This window comes from Xenopus laevis, chromosome 8S (assembly GCF_017654675.1).
Source record: "Xenopus laevis strain J_2021 chromosome 8S, Xenopus_laevis_v10.1, whole genome shotgun sequence".
Classification (NCBI taxonomy): Eukaryota; Metazoa; Chordata; class Amphibia; order Anura; family Pipidae; genus Xenopus; species Xenopus laevis.
This window is the reverse complement of record NC_054386.1, coordinates 38,696,343-38,712,418: the sequence shown is the minus strand read 5'-3', so window position 1 is coordinate 38,712,418 and position 16,076 is coordinate 38,696,343. Positions and strand designations below refer to the sequence as shown.

Below are 16,076 nucleotides of genomic sequence, written 5' to 3'. Positions count from 1 at the left end.
CGAGTACGTATCCCGCCATGCAGTGCGACTCACGCTGAGGTGGCTAAATCTCCGCCCCGCCTCTTTCCAGGCCTCTTTTGCCGCAGTCGATCGGTGTCGTGTCTCAGTCGGAGCTATGGCAGTGCCACGTGTAGTCCTGTTGGCCGTGTTGCTCGTCTTAGCGGGTTGTTCTGGTGAGTATTGGAAGCTACATATTCGATCTCCTCCTTGATTCCCTTATGCGCAGTCTCATTCATTTAGAACCGCTCATTTTATTACAGAAATGGTTACAACGTGGAGTTTTTTTTTTTTCGTCAGCCCTGTCTTCTCTGTCCGCACCACATTGACTTCAATTTGATGCCAGTAGTCTTTACATAAAGACTTTCAAAATGGGGTCCTGTGAAGTAAGTGCCAGGTGATGCTCAGTGTTGTAGTTTGCCATTAGAGCTTACAGTCTCACACACACACCCGCTTTCTGATCTATAGAACAGCCCTGTGAGGGAGCATGGCAATGGATTTATGGGGGGTTCTGATCAGTGGCCCCTCCATAGTGTACCCCATGCAAAAGTGAGGTGCCATTCTGAACCATTGACTGGCCCACTTGCTATGGGCTAGATCTCTGAAGAGACTGGTACAAATGCAGGCGCTCATGTGGGCAACTGGGAGCAGATCACATTGTAAAGGTCTGTATAACCTATAGGCCCTAGTCTATAAGGCGCTTTGTGTCCCCCCCCCCATTTTGGCTGATATTTGTTGCATACAATGTTTGTACCTATTCATTTTGTTTTCTCTGAGGCACAACAATATTTTATCGATCTCTCTTGATTAGACCAGAACCTCTGCTGGCATTATATTGGCATCATTTATAAACCAACCATCTCTCCAACATTGCCCGTAAAATAAACCATACAGAATTGTAAATGATTTATTTGGTAATGCTGCCTTAAAGGAGAGCTAAAGCTTAACTAAATAAGTAGTTAGAAATGTTGTACATTGTGTTTTGGGCTTCTGTACCAGCTCAAGTCAACTGCAGGCCTTTAGCAGTAAAGATCTGTGTCTCCAAAGATGCCCCAGTAGCTCCTCGGCTTCTTTTCTGCTGGTTCACTGCACATGCTCTGTGCTGCTGTCACTTACTGAGCTTAGGGACCCACTAACAATATACAGCGCATATAGAATAGAAATGTTACATTAAATGGCTGATTAGTAATTAATACAGATAATTACTAAATGGTAGCACAGAAATCAGTGCAATTGGCATCATAATTTAATAATCAGCCCCTGTAGCATCGGCTTATATTACAGGCCAAACTCATTTTCTGCTTAATAATTTGTGATGAGCCCTAAGCTTAGCTTCTCAACAGCTGAGCATGTGAGTGTCGCAGACACTTTTCAAGATGGTGACCCCATGTGACCAGTTTGAAGTCCTGGATCATTGCTGCTATCAAAGGGCACCTATCACAGCCAAAAACAAACGCATACAAACTATATAGATATAGATGATTTTTTTTTTTTTTTTTTTTTAAACTTTAGGTTTTTAAAACTCCCTTCTTTGTCAAATGGGTTCTTTCACTGAGAGAGTCCATACTGAGACTATAACATGCACATTTCAGGAGCATGCTCAGATTGTAGCACTGCCTTGAGTATTCTACCCAGAATGCCTAGCTTTATTTAACTATGTTGTCCCCTGCTGGTGATATTATGCAAATAAAGGGCACACACTAACTTCCAGAAGGTGGCAGCACTACTGAACAGCAGCTAACACAGAGGTTTGGTTGATTTGAAAATAGCTTAGAATGTTTAATAAGCAACCAAGGAATTTCAACTGAGCATGTGCGAGATTTCAGAGCTGCAGTTGGCTGGGAAGATATAGGTAGGAGTAGCCAGGGAAATCCAAGATGCCTGCCTCTGCTAGAACTGCAGTGGCGAGAGGGGAGATCTTGCAGAAAGTATAGTGAGCTGTTGATTTACATTATACAAACAATTCTAACTGTTTTAAAAATCGAATTTCTTGAACTTTCACATAGTGTATTTACTTAGTAATCGATTTTAGTTATGATTGGTGCCCTTTAAGAATCTGAAACTTTAGGCTGATGCAATAAGTTCGGTAAATATAATTTCCATTTTTAGGGTCTAGTTCTCCTTTAAGCTCGTCATAGAAGCACTAATATCATTTTGTATTTTCAGAATCTTCCTGACATTTTTTCTAACATGCTAATCAGCGGTTTACTTGTTCAGACTAGTACAAACTGTCCGCTAACAATATCTTGTTAGAATTGCTCAATTAATAACCACAACATTGTCTGGGGTTTTTTTTCCTACTTTCTGCCTTCGGTTTAAATCTGAATAGTTCACTTAAGATCGTGGCATTGTAATGAATGATCAATATCTTAACGTATGTGGCCATCTTTAGGGACGAGATAATGTGCTGATAGCTTATAGTGGATTACAACCCAGGTGTATTCATTTATACATATATTTGTTAGGAAGCTTGGCTAAAGAGTCAGGCAATGCCATACCTTGTGATAGGACTCCAGATTATCATTAAATCATAGAAGCAATTCCAAAGCCAATAACTGGATGAGGCCCTTCAATGTCATAATGAACTGCAATATTCAGAAATGAAGTACAACAACATCTGGAGAGCCATCAAGTAGCAGATAGTACACATAAGAAGAAATTGGTCTCATGTGGACGTCCGCCATTTAATGAAGGGGTGATGTTTATGCTCATTAACTGCAGTATTGAGGTGGGAGACCATATTACCATGCCTTGCAGTTTGCAGTGTGCCCTTTTCTAGTGTTAATACCCCAGCCTTACTGATTTATATATTTTACCTATTTGTAACATTGCTGTTGAGTATCACTTCTACCAGCTAGATGTCAGTCCTGCTTGATGGAACTAAATGTATGCATGGAACATTAGCTCTCATTAACCCAGCTTGTTAGCGTTCCTTAATTTATAGCAGCTTTTACTTTTGCCGATTGAATTATTTTTCTGTTTTCAGCGGAGCCCTGTACAGAGCCTGTTATAGTTCCTTCCTATTACACTACTTCGGATGCAGTTATATCTTCAGAAGTGGTTTTCATTGTGGAGATATCCCTGTCCTGTACTAATGGTGCACAGGTGAGTCTTTTACAGTTCACTGTTATTTGTATACCTACTAAAGCCCAATACAGCAGCATGGCAATGGATTTATGAAGAGGTCTGTGAGGTGACCCCTTCATAGTGTACCCCATGCTAAAGTGAGCTGCTGTTCCGAACCATTGGCACGTCCGAATAAATGTGGGCTTGACCACTGAAGTGAACTGCACAGTTGTTGTTAATTTAGTGTAGCTGCTAGCAATGTTCTCTGTAGCACTGAATGGTATGTTATAGGCTTAATTATATTTTTATTTTACTGATGTTTTTTTGGTTCCCTCTCTGCATAGAATGTTGCTCTTTACGCTGATGTGAATGGGAAACAGTTCCCTGTGACCAGAGGACAGGATGTTGGGCGCTACCAGGTAAAGAAACATTTACCAGAAGATACATAACCAAAGGCTTCAGTTTTTCTAAACCACATTGCACGGTGATCGATATTTGGTGGGTCTGTGCAGTGATCACTCCATTCTGTACGCCATGCAATAGTGTATTACTGCTCCGAACCATTGGTAAGATGCTTTGCCTGTAGGCCTAACCACTGAAGTGAGCAGCACAGCTTCTATTGAAACTATTCTTAGGTACTCCTATATTTATGTATTTGCAAATGATATCAAGGCATATTCTATATTGTGTATTGAGAGCAGCTATTTTTTGCATTTTCCCCCTGCAAGACAGTCTTGCTATAGTTGTAATATTTTTTGCCTGTTATAAGGTACTTACGGCTTTCATCAACAGCTTGCAGTTTAATGACTAACTCATATTTTTCCTAAGGATTAGTTGTAGTTGATATCCTTTCCTCAGAATGGTGACTAGGCAGGCATGGAATACGCCCAGCCAATGTAGTGGACAATGGCACTGTCCTACATGCTCTGGACTAGATTCCCAACCCCTAGTGGAATGCCTCGTGTAAAAACTATTTGGGATAAATATTAATGGAAACTAAATGAGCTTTAGTTCTTCGCAAACAAATGTCACTATACCCATACTGCAAGCCCCGCATGCAAGAGAGGCTTGGTATCCTGCTGGTTCCTGCCTTCCAGTTTAATGCTGATGGTTTGGCTCCTTCTTGTAGGTCTCATGGAGCCTGGAGCACAAAAATGCTCATTCTGGAACATACGAGGTGAAGTTTTTCGATGAGGAGTCCTACAGTCTGCTAAGAAAGGTCAGTTCAGGAGTTAATGGTCATTCTGTGCTGTGGAATATAACTTTAAATTTGGTTATTTATAAAAACCATTTCTATCGCAGGCACAGAGAAACAATGAGGATATCTCCTCTATCAAGCCTCTCTTCACTGTCAATGTTGATCACAGGGTAAGCTTATGCTTTATTCTGAGTATTCTCCTTGTTAAAAAAATCTACTTTAGAGCATGCTTGCCATGTTTAGTAGAAATTGTATCATGTAACAACCTTTTAAATGCATATCTATTCCTTCATACCCACTTGAACATGCTAAGGTAGGATATACTCCCATTAAATGCATTAATAAGTTGACCGTTCTTCCACTCAATCTTAGGGCCAGACTGTTTTAACTCCCTATAACCTTCTGCACCAATCAATGGTAGGACATTTGTCCTTGAGTAATCATTTAGGATTATTTAAATTATTCCAGGCAAGATGAAGCATGGTTATGGATTTATGGTGGGGCCTGTATGTGGCTTCCTCATAGTGTATCCCATGCTAGAACAAACTTCTGCTCCGAACCATTGGCAGGTGTTAATCTGTGTGCCTGATCCACTGAAGAGAGCAGTACAGCTGTAACCTTGACAAGCTTGTATACATTTAGTCCTTGTTACTGATGAGGGCTGTGTGTTAATTTGCCAAATTGGGATGGTTTGAAAAGTCTGAGCCTTCTCACCCTTAAGTTAGTGTCTGGCTCTTCAATAGAGAATCCTTATAATGGAAGTCTATGATCAGATGAAAAACTGTCTACTTTTCTACCATAGTCTGTTTAACAGTGTTTAATCTGTCACATATACTTGTATATACACCTTTCTTTATGCTTCCTTATGAATGTAAGATCCTGTCAGTCTCCAAATTGTGTATGTTGTTCATTTCTACATCACTTCTCTTACATTCAACATAGATCTATGAAAGAAATGAGACGTCATTATTTTTTTTTTTATTTTTTTTTTCAGGGTGCATGGAATGGTCCTTGGGTATCTACAGAAGTGCTGGCAGCATTGATAGGCATATTGGTATATTACACGGCATATACTGCAAAGAGCAACATCCAGGCTTAACCAGAGAATAGGGTTGGGGAAGGGAATGATGGGTGCTGGTGTACAGATTTGTCTTGTGTGCTTGTAATAAAAATTTTATACATAACAACTTGTCCTTTCTTTAACACATCTTCTTTTACATGGGAATACAGAACACGAAAGCATAAGTTATTCCTCCTTTGCTCATGCCCCTGAAATTGTTCATTTCAGTTGAAGGCGTTTGTTTTCCCCATGTGTGCTCTGTTATTTAGATTGTGCCTTACTTTGAAGACATGGAAAGTACAAGTCAACCCAAAGATATACATACCCGATTACAAATTTGAAATGAAAGTCTATCCCTGACTCATTTGCCACCCCCTTATACTCGCTATAGCCTTTTTACATTGTGAACTTATGGATTCTCTTGACTTTAAGTCCCCCTCCCCCCCCCCCAAAAAAAAAATCTGCACACCACCCACTTATGCCAGTTTTGCTCTTGTGAGTTTGCAAAGTAAAACCATTATATTTTGTTAGAAAGATTATTAAGTCTGTCAAGGTAATTGGGGCAGCTAAGCAAATGGACCATGCAAAATGTAATCAGAAAGGCGGCAAAAGAAAATTTGGGACAGTAACTTCCCCGCCCCATCTTTTCAAAACTTGGTAACCATCTAATAAAACACTTTCTTTTCTAGTAGACGCACTTTTTTTTTTAATGCTTTTTATTTTGCATTTTAATAACAGTAAAAATTTTTGGTTCCATAATTAATATAAACATCTCAGTACAGCATATGCATTGTGAGGTCACGTGTATAATATACTCTTCAATTACCACCACACCAAGGAGACACTCTTTGGGGTTTAATAGTTTAGGCAGTGTTCTTTTGTCCTGGATGTAGTTGAGAACTTAGGACCAAAAGGCTTGAATTCTGGGACATGACCACATAAGTTGCCTCTGAGGCGCTACACTTACGGCATTGAGGTTGCGTTTGTTAATACGGAACAGTCTGGTTAAGTGAAGTCTGTGTAGGATTTTAAATTGAATCCGTCTGTCTCTGGCTGAGACCAAGTAGTCCTATGCCCTGTCAGTTGCCTCTTCCCAGTCATTGTCTTCTAGTTTTGGAATGTCCCTGCTCCAGGCCACACCTGCTGCATTAAATGAGGGTTTAGTAGTCGCTAGGAGGAGTATAGCGTTGTGACAAGCTTCCTGATGCAGGTTGATTCAATTTTAGAGTCTGAGATTCAGGGGTTTCCCCTGAAATTGGGTATAAGTGTCTTGTCTTAACTGGAAGTAGAAGAACCAGGGGAGAGCTACTGGGTGTGAACATGTTTGATTTAGTTCCTGGGGCATATCATATACCGTCTTTGTAAAGGTCCCCTAGTGTGTGTAGATCCCACTGTGGCCATATTTTGTACTATGTTTTGCAGGTGTGGGAGGAAGGAATTTCCCCATAAGGGTAGATGTGTCGGGAACGATATTGCACACTTTAAGTGCTGCCACCCATGCTTTGTAGGGGGTTATTATAGCTGGGTGTTTTGTGTGTAAGTCGGGGGGGGGGGTTTACGGAATGGAATATATGTAAGTGAGTCTGTTGAGCTTGCTAGGGTGGCCTGGAGTGGGAAGTTCGGGTTATATGGGTCTGGGTTGAGCCACCAGTGAATATAGTAGATCTGGGCTGCCATTGAGTAAAGGTACCATGTGGTAGGCCTAGTCCCCCTTCACTGGCTGGGTCCCTTAATTTGGCCCTAGCAAACCTGGGGGCTTGTGCGCCCAGAGGAATGCTGATTGGGCAGTATCAATGGGGACTGGGAGTTATGGAAAATATAGAGGAACTTAGGAAGAAAATGGGCAGGTTAGCCCAAACTTTCAGTTTGTCTGTCTTTCATAGTGGTGAGTTTTGACACCCTTAATTTTCTGTTACCCTTAATATTCTTATCATTCAGCAGTTCTTATCTGTAAAAAATAGAAACATGTAAGAAGGTTAAAAAGTTATCTCTCATAAGAAACACGTATAACTAAAATTCTCATTAGTGCCTTTTGTTGTAAGTGTTTTTAACTGCCAAATCCAAAAGGCCGCCCGTCTTATTAATGACCTCTTATCTATCTCACCTTTCTGCCTGTGTATTACTTCCAATATTTGCCATCTGAGTTGTGCGATGTTATGTTTTGCCTCGAACTGGTTTCGCCAGTAGGGTTTCCTTTTTAAATTTCTCTTTTTCTTTCTCTTTTTTTCTGACCTATAGTAACCCCTTCACCTTTCTCTTCTGGTTTATAGTTTCTTATTCTACTCTTGTGTTCGTTCATCCGAATTTTGAATGCTCTGGAAGTCTGACCCACGTAACATAGGCCGCACGGGCACTTTAATAAATACACAACCCCCTCTGTATCACATGTTGCGAACTGTTTTATTTAATATCGTGGCCCAGGGTGGGGTGTTGGCATACTTCCCCTTTATTAACCCCATTACAATGCCTGCACTGAAAACACGGATAAGTACCTTTCCTATTGGATATTGGTTTCTTTAAATTTTTTCTAAAATCAGTTCTGATAAGCCCATTAGCTATACTCTTTCCTTTTGTATAGCTAATCAGGGGTTTACTGTCAAAGAGTTTACCAAATGTTTTATACCTCTGTAAAATTGGCATATGCTGTAATATAGTTTTTCTAATAAAGGCAGAATGTGGACCAAAAGTAGTTACACAAACCGTATTTTGTTTTTTGTTATTAATTTCTTTTTTATTAGTTCCCAAAAGGTCTTTCCTATCAATGCCCATGACCTCATCCTTCATAGCCTACAATTCCTTTCCTTCATAACCCCTCTCTTGGAATTGCTGTACAAGCCCTTTTGCTTGACTTTCATATAATTCATTTGAGGAGGTGATTCTTCTGGCATGTATAAATTGACTTTTAGGTAGCCCTCTAGTGACCCTACTGGATGGAAACTATCCTTCCGTAGTAGATTGTTCCTATCTGTTAATTTCTTCTATAGGTCTGTGATAAACCTTCCTTCTGAAAATGTCACCTGTACATCTAGATAGGTTACTGTTAGGGGGTCCTTAGTCATAGTCAATTTTATGGTGTCGTATTCCATTTAGATAAATAAAAAATCAGAAAATGTTTCCTCACTCCACGTCCATATCAGGAACATATCGTCCACTTAGCTTTGCCACATGGCGATATGTGGCTTGTATACTGGATGTTTTAATACATTCAAATTGGTACATATTGGCGTATGCAGGCGCCATATTTGCCCCCATACTTGTTCCCTGTATCTGCAGGTAAAATTCGGTATCAAAGCGGAAATAATTCAGTTTAAGAATAAGTTCCATGCACTCGCATAAAAAATTAACTTCATGTATGGGCATTTTCTCATTGGACTAGTGGGGTGGTGCAGGGGTGTGCCTTGTTTTTTTTTTAACTTGTAAGTGGGCATTTAAAGTGCTGTCTATTTTTATGCTGATATAGACAAGTTGTGCAAAACTTTAAAATCCATGCAGATTGCTGCCACTTTGCAGAGAAACATGACAAAATTGGAGAAACTGGATGCACCCTGGCAAATGAGGTTCATTGTTAACAAGTACAACGCTATACTAGTGTCTTGCCAAAAAAAGTGCATTAACTCAAGGGGAGAAAGCAAATGTTTGCCTCTTAGACTGATAGTGGGGAATATTTTCTTCACATAGAAAATAACAAGAGGGCATACACCTCTTATTCACCTTTGCGTTAACGTATGATGTATAGAGTGATATTCTGAGTCTATTTGCAGTTGGTTTTCATTATTTGTGAGTTATTTTGCTTTTTATTCAGCGGCTCTCCAGTTAGCAATTTAAGCTATGGTTGTTAGGGTCCAAATTACCCTAGCAACCTTGCATTCATTTGAATAAGAGACTGGGATATGACTAGGAGATGCCTGAATAGAAAGATGAGTAATAAAAAGTAGCAATAACTTGTAAAAGTTGTAGCCTTACAGAGCATTTTGTTTTTAGATGGAGTCAGTGACACCCTTTTGAAAGCTGGAAAGGGTCAGAAGAAAAATGCAAATAAATCATATAAACTATAGAAAAAAAATAACGAAGGCCAATTGAAAAGTTGCTTAGAATTATCCATTCTATAACATACAAACAGTTAACTTCAAGGTGAACCACCCCTTTAAGATCCTCATTTAGTATTGTATCAACTTCTCCAAAACTACAGACTTTTTTTTGTCAATTCTAAATAACTTATCATTTGGTATTGGAAAGCATAGGGAGCATGGCTGGATTTGTAGAAAGGCCACAAGGGCCTGGGCCTAGGGTGGCACAATTTTAGGGGCTGCATGTCGCCCAGCCGACCTCTGCACTTGTTTCTGAATACCTGGGGACACAGGCGATTGAGCTGCTTAAATCTCCAGCTCACAATGTCACCAGCATACACAAACAAGCATGGGAAGGGGTGTGGGCGGGTGCATCACGCAAAGGACACTTGGCTTTGGGGCGCCCTGTTGCGAAATCCTCACCTGCTAGGAAGAATTATTTTTACTTGTTTTTAGCTTCATTTATGAAAATAGAGATCAGTTTCTGCACCTGTGCGCACTTATATATATAATATATTTAGCTGCATTATTTGTAGAATCCTTAGCATTTAAGTGCCATTTCTATTGTCCCTGTGATGTGCTACATTGTGTAGCTGCTGATGCAGATATTGAATTAGATTTTAGTCTTGATAGGCTTACTGTAAATAGAAAATAGCCATAGTATATTGAAAAGCCTTTTCTCCAGCTGCCCTTGCCTTGAGCTTTGCGGATTTGGTGTACGTTTCAGTTCTGGATGTATCAGATTTGATTTAAATGCCAGGACTGTTATAGAGGTGTGTAAACCATTGTATAATAGTTTGGTTCTTATGTTGTGGTGTGTCCAGAAGACTGGGAAACCTCAGAGTCATAGGCAGAACACCAGCTTTTGGCAAAGAGTTCATTGATTTATAACAGTGGGTATGAGATAATTTCTTCAATATCCTGTTGTGGTTAGATGTACAGATTTTTTTAATAGTACTGAGGCCAAACTACTCAATTGCCTGCTATTACTAGATTACAACAGGCGGCAAAGGTTTGCCAGTAGATGACTATAGATGAAGCTTTCTACTTCCTCTATATTTACGCCACTGATGCCAATTAACTTTTAGCCTAAGTCCACATTAAGAAGCTTCATCCTCTGCTGAAACTTTACAGGCCTTTTATTGAGCTTCCCAGATTTATTGCAGAGGTACCTAGTTCATTCCATTAGAGGGTAATCTCTAGCACTCCATTTGTTTTGCTCTGCAGTCACTTGCCGTAGTTCATATTTACCATGCGGGTAAACACAGAAATAGAGGAGAAATACCCGGTGCAGCCTTTACAAATTCCCATACATTCTGGCATGCTGATCCCCAAGATCAGTACCATATGAACCAAATAGCAGGCACCCACTTTCCAAACTAAGTCCAACATCAGCTTTATTGACTAATAGGGGCCTCCTCTCAGTTTTTGTCAGACAGTGTTCAGGAAAGAGACTCAACAATCTGAATACACAGTCTTTGAAACACTAAAAAAGTGAATGAATTTGGCCATAATGAATAGAGGCAAAGTTACACACTTAGATTTTTATCATAATTTATTTTATGTTTGAGATTACATTCTTCTATTGAGCCCATTACATTTTGATCTTTCCTCCATCTATTTTAGGGAATGCAGTTATTTCTCTCCTCTCAAAATAATGAATGAGGTGTTTTCTCATTTCCTTATGATTGATGATTGTACTTGCAGGCGGGGTTTCCGTTGGCAAGGAACTCATATGCGTTGTCAATAACATAAACCCCACAGTCTTAACCGTTTGATTGTGGATCAACATTAAGTAGTTTTGTCATTTTTACAGGATCCAACACCACTGCTCGATAACATTTTCTTATTTGTTTCTTTAGTGTATCAGTAAGGTAACTTTTCCTTGCGCTGTCTGCGATCTTCACGTGATTTGGTTTAAAACAGCTTGTCACCCAATGGTTCTGTACGGACGGTCCATAAACAGCCTTAAATTAAAGTTGTGAAAGTAGACTACTTTGACGTCCCTCACAATTAAGGTTCTGAGCTGCATCCATTATTGTATCATCTAGCAATTCAGTATTTTGCAGTTCTTTTTTATGCTGCTGCTTCTTCAGATTGAGTTCAGTGATCCAGTCATCTTTCCTGTTCCAATTCTTTTCTTCCTTATTGTTCCAATTAATGAAGGGTTGACCTGTGATTTTTGTAACCATATAAGAATTTGTGGATATACCATCCCTTTCCTTCTTGTTAAGCATATTACATAATATAGTGATTCTTGAATTATCATTTTCATCTATTTGTTTGGGGAATGCAGTGTCTCCTCATTTTTGTCTGATTGTATTTGCAGATGGGGTTTCCATTGGATAGGAACTCAAATGCATTGGCAATAGCATACACCCCAAAATCAAAAGAGTTTGGTTGTTGATCAACATCAAGTACTTTCATTGTACCTGTTAGGTATTTAATATAGTAATATGGTGAACCCTCTATTGAAGCAGCAAGGAAACGTATATACCTGAACTGAAAGAGTCTCTGATCTTCAGGTACTCGTAGAGGAAGATTCTTGTGTACTCCAGGACAGACTGTTCTGCACGCTGGAAGAAGACTGGTAGGAGCTTCCAGGAAAGTGTAGCTGTGTGGAGTTAAGTGGTCTTAATGGTAACCTCTTCCCACGGGTACTCGGATGGATGTATCATGCACCGGATGAACCCCCTTAGGAGAAGAGATGGCGTGACTCCACTCAGGTAGGCAGAAATGACAATTCTTACAGCGGTAAGTAATCGTGGAGTGTTGTAACTTGGGTGTGTATTCTATCCCAGAGTTAGGGGCCAGTCATGAAGGAAGTAGTGTTCTGGCTATTATGTTACACATCCAGTCACTCCAGCCTTTATACATTACATTTTTGCCTAACTATATTAGAAAAAAAAAAATATTTTGCACAACCACTGTAGGAGTGACAGATAGGTTCAGGTTATTTTTACACTGAACAATTCCTTTAAAAATGTTTCTTATTTTGCCAAATAAGGGCTGTGGTTGGCTATTTGGTAGCTACAATGTATACTGGCAGCCTACAAGAGGTTCTGATTGGCAGTACAGTGGTTTTTATGCAACCAAAACTTGCCTCTGAACCCGGAATTCAAAATTAAGCCTTTGCTTTGAGGCCAGTGGGAGCAACATCCAAGGGCTTGGTGAGCAACATACTCTGCTGTGCTCCTCTACATTTGTTGTATAGGTAGCGGGAAATTGACACCATACCCAAACTTTCTCTTGGACCTGATTTACATTATGCATACTAAGACCCATCAGCTGAGCAAAGTGCCCTAAACTATGTTGGAAAGTGCTGAATTATGTATTGACAAACCTGTGCTCCATGTGCAGGTCCTGCATTACTTCAGGGCTAGAAATTGTATGGAGAAGTTCATTCTTCATGAATTTTTATATCTGGAGGAGCCATCCATCTACTATAGTAGTTACTGCACTTGAGCTACTGGGCACACTATATATAATTTACTTGGGCTTCTATTACTCACAGCTTCTCATTTAATGTAATGTACTTCTGGTTTCACTACCCACTGCATCTCAGTGTATAATGTAACAGGACAGTTGATACATATTACCTCTCTCTGCATAGCATGTGCTTGGGATATCACTACCCACTGGCTCTCAGTAGGATTTAGATCAGGTACCAGTACCCACTGACCTTTACTGTATGTAATGTACTCAGGAAGCTTATTCCACTACCAATCTGCATCCTATTAAACTGATCATAGGCCAGCCCTGTGGTATGAGAGTAATATAGATATTTGGCTGGAAGGGGATTACTTAGTAATCCAACTGCAGGATTTCCACTATTATTTCCTTCATATAACAAATAAAAAAACAAACAAATACGTAGTATTGTAGAAGTGATACCTATATTGGCTAACAATAAAAATACATTACAAGCTTTCAGAGCACCAAGGCCCCTTCGTCAGGCAAAATACGAATGTTGATATGAAATGTTTTTAGGTTCAGTTAAACCCCATCATTTATTTATACAGTATCACAGTATTAAATTATGTATCCTAACGCAGAGTTGTCAAGTGTCCCAAAATGTTCGGGAGTCTTACAATTTATATCCCCACCCCCCCTGTCTCCCGAAAATTGCTAAAAATCCCCCAGTTACTTATTGTACATGTGCACATGATGTCATAGGGAGCACACGCATCTTCATTTCATGTTGGCAGCAAGGATTTTTGGCAAAGATCCCCAGGAGAATGCCTGGACTGGCAAACTGTGGATTCTGTCCAGGGCCCACCGGGGCTGCCGCCTCAGGGGGGCCCTGCCTCACTGCCCCCAGGCAGTACTCTATGCTTCAACCCCCCCCCCCCCATGCAAACCTTTAACTTCTGTTATTGGGGTAATCAGGGGGAGCACAACAATCACACGCTCACTTGGTTTATTTCCCAGTATCTCGCCAGTCCAGTTCAATTTTGGGATTCTGTAAGATGCCACAGTCACTGTTTGGTGGGGGTCTATTTGGGCCTCTGTGTACTTTATTTCCCCAGATGAGGGTAAAGGTTTTGCTAACCTTTAAGTCATTTAGTAACCTGGGCATAACTTAGTCAGCTAGATAGGGTCCTCCGTTACAGAACGGAAGCTGTTTCCTTTTTCCTATGTGAAAGTATTCTGCTCTCAGTTTAGTAACTGGCCAGTAGTATTATATTTTTTTTCCCAGAGGGGAGGGGGAGTAGTTCCCCAGAGGTTATAAAAAGTTATGCCCACATGTGCTCAGTCTCTTTGGACTGCACACTTGCTAGAGAAAGTACAGTGGTTCTGCATAGAGCCTGGAACAAAGGAAGGTTCTAGAATAGGTGAAGTGTCAGGTAAGAACTGTAATAGGTCACTGTAGGAGTGACAGATAGGTTCAGGAAAGTTAGTGAGCAGCTAAGGCTCCAACAAGGAAATTAGTGAAGGTTTAGCACCCTGCAGTGTCAAGTCCACCAGATTAGGGACTCTAGTGGTCAGGCTCAGGGATAGACAGATCCTTAGAGCGTGAGACCAGCTGTGAGATTCACCTTCAATGGAGATTGTGCACCAAAGGCAGGCAAGGCCACTCAATTCAGAAAGATGATTAACAAAGGATCAGACAGAATCAGTGAATAAAATAGTTGTATAAATGACCTGCTGCCACTACTTGTTCATGGAGTGTACCATCTGAGCATGCACCTTGAATATGTGATTGACCATTGAGAAGTTTATCATCAGTTCAATAAATCATTAGACTGTTTTAAAGAACCTCTGGCACCCAAAGTTATTTGATCAAGATTGAATACTACGTGCATATACCAGAGTGGTAATCCCTTCCTCCATACCATAAGTGGGGGACCCACCTGAACATAAAGAGTCTAATTATATTGTGCCTACTGGGAGTTGGACCCCTTGCCCGGGTTCTGGAACCAGTGTATAGTAACCCAATGAAGGTTAAGGCAGACCCTGCCCCCTGCACCTGTTATAACGTTATGGAAGAAGTAGCTACAAATGGATGTTTCTTGACCTGTTTATCCTGTGGTGCAGTTGAAACTGCATTCTGTAAGCAACACATTTTTTTTTATAGTCTACTCTGGGTGAAATTGTGGAAAATGTGGGTTTGCTGTGTAAACGGGGGGAGGTTATACTGCACCTTAATCCCATGGTATTGTATTGTCAGGTGGCTCGGTGTTTGCCTCCCTCCAGCTTGTACTTTATCATACTAAGTGAGACAGTGTTTGCAACCCAGAATGGGAAACTGTGCCCTTGCCATACGTTTCCAGCTAATGAAGTGTCGCTGCGCTGTGTTTAATGGATAACAAGGACCATCGTTAATACCTTTTAACTACGGCAATATGTTCTCTAATGAAGAGTCTCGTTTATCTGATCGGACGTTTTTCTTCAGACTTCCATGTGCATTGTGTTGGCTGCATTTCACAGCAAAGCTATAAAGGGGAACTATACCGAAAATTAAAATTAATACCACTCTGCACCTCTCATCATGGGTTTATATATTGTTGTGGGACATGAACTTTGATTTATTTTCTACTTTTATCTAATGTATACACAGGGATGGTGTCCCTTGAACCAGTTATCCAGAAAGCTCTGAATTATGGGAAGGCCATCTCCCACAGAATCCATTACAATCAAATAATTATACTAAATCTTATAATAAAACAGTATATTGTACTTGATGGTAACTAAGCTCCATGAATCTATATTGGTGACAAAATAATATATTGGGTTTATTTAATGTTTAAATGATTTTTAGCAGAGTTAAGATATGGTGTTCCAAATTACAGAAAGGCCTCTTATCCAGAAAAGCCAAGGTCCTAAGCATTCCAGATAATATAGCCTATTCCTGTATTAAGAAGTAAATGTATACTTTTTCATTTAGTCTGTTGTAACCTGTGTAAGAAGTCACTTTCAGTCTTGCCTAATCTTCCATTGTTGCTTTTAAATGTGGTCTGTACTAGTATATGTTTGCACACCTTGCATCTGTTACTTCCACATCTGTAACTCCCATTTTTCTTTAGCCAACCTGACCCTTCTTTTTTTGGTTGTTTTTTAGGACAATATAAGATGGGTGAAACATCACTGGATATTGTCCTTCCTCGTCTATATACAAACTTTATGTTATCAAACATCCTTTTGTCTAGTCATCAAGTCTATTTTCGACTATTTTCCTAATCTTAGT

The 16,076-nt window shown here is 40.0% G+C and overlaps 1 long non-coding RNA gene and 3 other non-coding genes across 5 annotated transcripts; all 4 read left to right on the top strand.

Annotated features, from left to right (window-relative positions):
* Nucleotides 1-14: 14 nt before the first annotated feature.
* On the top strand, nt 15-5,445 carry ssr4.S. 2 transcript variants are annotated; one of them, XR_001932919.2, is made up of 6 exons: nt 15-173; nt 2,984-3,102; nt 3,408-3,482; nt 4,193-4,282; nt 4,366-4,431; nt 5,256-5,445. It is a non-coding gene; the product is annotated as a signal sequence receptor, delta S homeolog (long non-coding RNA). The 2 variants fall into 2 exon arrangements; XR_005963860.1 differs by lacking the exon at nt 15-173 and adding an exon at nt 462-662.
* Nucleotides 483-618, top strand: LOC121397808. The gene has a single exon (XR_005963934.1). It is a non-coding gene; the product is annotated as a small nucleolar RNA SNORA42/SNORA80 family (small nucleolar RNA).
* Nucleotides 3,158-3,294, top strand: LOC121397809. Its single transcript, XR_005963935.1, has one exon. It is a non-coding gene; the product is annotated as a small nucleolar RNA SNORA42/SNORA80 family (small nucleolar RNA).
* LOC121397807 lies at nt 4,740-4,874 on the top strand. The gene has a single exon (XR_005963933.1). It is a non-coding gene; the product is annotated as a small nucleolar RNA SNORA42/SNORA80 family (small nucleolar RNA).
* Nucleotides 5,446-16,076: the final 10,631 nt, after the last annotated feature.